The sequence below is a fragment of the Palaemon carinicauda genome, chromosome 36, assembly GCF_036898095.1.
Source record: "Palaemon carinicauda isolate YSFRI2023 chromosome 36, ASM3689809v2, whole genome shotgun sequence".
NCBI classification, from domain to species: domain Eukaryota; kingdom Metazoa; phylum Arthropoda; class Malacostraca; order Decapoda; family Palaemonidae; genus Palaemon; species Palaemon carinicauda.
In genome coordinates this window covers 19,893,796-19,898,795 of record NC_090760.1, presented here as the reverse complement: position 1 = coordinate 19,898,795, position 5,000 = coordinate 19,893,796, and positions in this window count along the sequence as shown.

The window sequence follows — 5,000 nt, the reverse complement described above, 5'->3', positions numbered from 1 at the left end:
CTCTGAGTGAGTGTTACTGTATGCTAGTGAGTCCCATTTTGTGATCCGAGAAAATCAAATGATTTAACGCGAATAACAAAAGCAATATAAACACAAGTTTTCGTGAATAGTCGGTGATTAGTTTGAGGTCGGAAGAGTGGGATAAAACGTCGGCATAGGATAGTTATCTTATGAAATACTAAAATTCTGAACAAGATGGCAACCTCTAACACAAACAAGGCTTGGAGGGATTTTGCTGCAATCAGCAAGAGCAAGAGTAGTTTCCATGAGTTGGCACAACAAGAACTAGATCTACTGGTAACAGAGATTACAAATAGCTCCAACCAGTTTGACGGAAAAATATTCTCTAACATATTGAAACAATATGATCCAAGAAACTGGAGCAAGACTGCGGAAAACATCATCAAAATAATAGAAGAAATTCCAAAGAAGATCCAGGTGATAAAGAGACTTATGAAAAAAGTTTACATCAATCAGCACATTCCATTCAAGAACAATAAAAAGTCCAATATAGTGAATGTGCTGATTGATGCGTTGGGAAAAAGAATGCCAAAATGGTGCAATACATGTAAGATATGGTAGAATATTCTTAACCAGCAACAATTATTAAGGAAATGCGATGTATGCCACGTACCAACACATCCTCATTGTGCTGAAGTGCAACAAAAAATAAGTACTAAAGACACAAAGGTATTCTGCTCAACATGCTTAGTATGGATAGAAAATATAATTAAGTCGAGACTGAATCTGCAATTAGTTGAAGAAAGAAGAAGAAGAAGAAGAAGAAGAAGAAGAAGAAGAAGAAGAAGAAGAAGAAGAAGATAAATATGAACAGGATATGTGTAAGGATGCAGAGGAAATCATTGATACAACATATGATGCCATTCAACAACATACTTACGTAGAAATAGAATATCCTATGGAAACAAATAATAGACCCAAGAGACTCTACCCGGACCTACATACTTTTAGGGAAGAGCAAGAACAAGAAAAAAAAAAGATATAGTCTGCAATTCACCGAAAAGAGGGAATTGCAGTTTTGGCGAAAGATACTACTACAAGCATCCAAAGATATGCCATAATTATGAAATATATTTTAAATGTGCGTATTTAGATGGATATGAAGACGTATGCAGAGATCTCCATCCAAAAATATGCAAAAACCTGAAAGACGGAAAAGGATGCAAATTCAACAAAAATGTCGATATATGCATCCTGCAACCATGAATGAAAGTCAGAAAACTCAGCAAACAGAAAAGAAAAATGAAAGCAAAAATGAAACAAAAAAAGAAACAAAAAAACAAGCCGAGTATATACCGCGCTATGCACAAAAGGCCCCAAGATATGAGGCCTTTGAACCCAAATATGCACAATTAGAGCCCAACTACAAAGACTGCATCTATAATGCTAGGGGTTGGTGCAGATAATTGGGGATAATTGCAGGGTATACACATAAAAATAATATGAAGGCGAAAGAGCAAATATAATAGAAAAGTTGGATTTTTTAATGCCGAATTCCTGAAAATGAAGAAAAGAACATCATATCAGAATAGAAGGAAGCATGGGAGAATCCATATTATTACCAATGTTAAATAATGGGGATAAAACACAAACCATAATAGGGTTTAGTCACGAGTAACTCTAAAAGGAAAATAAAGTTCTTAGAAGAACTAACCCAAATTGAAAAAAATAGATATGTTAAATATAAGTGAAACATGGTACTCCCAAGAGACTGGCAGGGACGACCAGATAAAGGGTTTCCAAACATATAGATCAGACAGAAGAAATAGGAATCAAGGGGGAACCGCAATATATAGAAGAGACATAAATCAAAGAAAAGTCTGTGAAAAAATACAGCAACACAAAATGTGAATTGATTGCGGATAGAATTTGAATATGAAAAATTTGTGAATATTGTAGTCTACAGACCCCCAAATACTAAGGAGTTTGACATAATAATAGAAAAAATAGATGATATATGTAGAAACCACAAAGACTGGAATATACTCGTATCCGGAGATTTTAACTTTCCTTTCGTGGATTGGAAAGAACGGATAGAAGAAAGTGGTTGTATATATGCATATAAAAAAGAGAATAATAGTAGCACAGAAGATAAGAGACAGTTTGAAAAGCTTCAAGATATGCTATTAGAACTTAACATGCAATAAATAAACCACATTCCAACAAGAAAGGACAATGTCCTAGATTTAGTATTTGTGAATGAGGTGAATTATGTTAAAGAAATCATAGTGTATAACACGGGAATTTCAGACCACAATGTCATAGAATTAATAGTCCATTCCAAAGCAAGTGAACGCAGAGAAAAACAAACCACAAAATGATGGGAAGGATATGGAAAATATAATTTGTTTGGTAAGAATATAAAATGGTCAGAAGTAAATGAAGAATTGAACAAAGATTGGAAAAATGTATTAGTAAGTGATAATATGTAGGTAAATACGGATATATTATACGAAATACTGGAGAAAATTGTAGAAAAACCATGTACCGGAAAAAAAAAATAAACATCAGACATGCATACCAAGAGACAGAAGGATCTTATTTCAGAAAATTAGAAAGTTGAAGAAAAATCTTGCAAAAGAAAAAATGTGTGTGGAAAATGATGGAAATAAAAAGTAAGATAGAAAATGCAGAAAAAAAAGATTATACGATCGAAAGAAAAGGAAAAAAAGGGACTTAGAAGAAAGGACACTCCAAAATATCAAGAAAAACACCAAAGTGCTTTACTCCTATGCAAAAAAGATGAGTAAAGGGAGATTAGAAATAGGCCCTCTAAAGAATTGAAGGACGGTTAACGAATAAAAAAAAGGAAATATGCAACATATTAGCAGAAAAATATAAGAGTGAATTCACGCCAAGAATTGCAAATGAGAATAATGAAACAGAAATGAGAAAAGAAAATAGTGAATATCTAACGGATATAGATATTAATGAAGCTGATATGGAGTTCTAGCGATTTTGTTAAAAAAAAAAAACTGCACCACACTATAGCGAAGCCGCTTACAATACTGCTAAGACAAAGTATAGATATGAGCGAGATATATGTTAAACATAAATTAGCATATATAACCCCTATTTTCAAAAGTGGATCAAGACTAGAAGCAAGCAATTATAGACCAGTTAGTCTAATATCACATATTATGAAAGTGTATGAAAGGGTAATACAAAAGAAAATAATGAATCATTTGGTTAAAGATAATTTGTTTAATGTAGGTCAACACGGTTTTGTGCCTGGAAAAAGTACACAAACCCAACTGATAGCACACTATGAAAACATATATAAAAATATGATAAACGAAAATACACAGATGTGGTATATCTTTGCAAAAGCCTTTGACAAGGTAGACCATAATATATTAGAGAAAAAATGAGAACGCATAATATTAAGGGAAAGATAGGAAAATGGATAAAAGAATTCCTATAAAACAGAAAACAGAAAGTGGTTGCAAATGACGAGAAATCAGATGAAGCTGTGACGAGCCGAGAGAAGGTTGTTACTCCAAGACAGGATGAAAACAACTGAGTAACTTTATTACAGACACTCTCCTTTATACACAAAAACTCAATGCAGCAGGAAATTTCTTGTTCAACCGACACCGTACCGGTTAACAGTTAACGGTGAGAGAAACAGACACATTATTTCAGGTTCAATGCAACAGGAAATTTCCTGTTCAACTGATACCACACCGGTTAACAGTTAACGGTGAGAAAAAGATACATGTTATTTCAGGTTCTTTTTAGTACGAGGGGGAGAGCGAAGATACAAGCATAATATATACACAAAATGAAATGTCGTTACTATGTACGATCGTGTGACACACGGTTGGTACAAAGCTCAGGTAATATCTGGCGTGGCACAGGGTACGGTATTAGCTGCACTGCTGTTTGTTGTTATGATCTCAGACATAGACTGTAATGTTAGACTCTGTAGTGAGAAGTTTCGCCGATGACACAAAAATAAGTAAAGAAATTACTTGTGATGAAGATAGGAACTCATTACAAAGAGATCTAAACCAAATATATGAATGGGCGGAGATAAATAGGATGGTATTTAACTCCGATAAGTTCGAATCAATAGATTATGGAAACAGAGAAAGAATGGTGTATGCATACAGGGGACCTAATAACGACACAATCACAAACACGGAAGCAATTAAAGACCTTGGTGTAAAAACAGGAATATGTTATGTAATGACCAAATAGCAACACTGCTGGCTAAATGTAAAGCAAAAATGGGAATGTTATTCAGACACTTTAAAACAAGAAAAGCTGAACACATGATTATGCTGTATAAGATATGTACGTAGTACACTCGAGTACTGCAATGTGATATGGTACCCACACTACCAAAAGGATAATGCACAAATAGAGAGTGTACAAAGGTCCTTTACTGCTAGAATAGAAGAAGTTAAGGACCTTGACTACTGGGAAAGACATACAAATTTTAAAATTATACAGTCTAGAAAGGAGAAGAGAACGCTACATGATAATACAAGCATAGAAACAATTCGAAGGAATTACTGAAAACATCACGGAGCTAAAAATATCAGAAAGAGCAAGCTGAGGTAGATTAATAGTGCCCAAAACTATACCAGGAAAACTAAGGAAGGCGCACAGGACATTAATCCACTACGCACCAGCATCGATAATGCAGCGACTATTTAATGCACTGCCAGCTCATCTAAGAAACATATCAGAAGTGAGCGTAGATATGTTTAAGAATAAGCTCGATAAACACCTAAGATGCATCCCAGACCATCCAAGACTGGAAGATGCAAAATACACCGCAAGATGCATTAGCAACTCTCCGGTGGATATACGAGGTACCTCACACTGAGGGACCTGGGGGAACCCAAACATAGAATAAGGCAATAAGGTAAAGGTAAGGCTCTCTCTCTCTCTCTCTCTCTCTCTCTCTCTCTCTCTCTCTCTCTCTCTCTCTCTCTCTCTCTCTCTCTCCCTTACTCAAGCACACACAC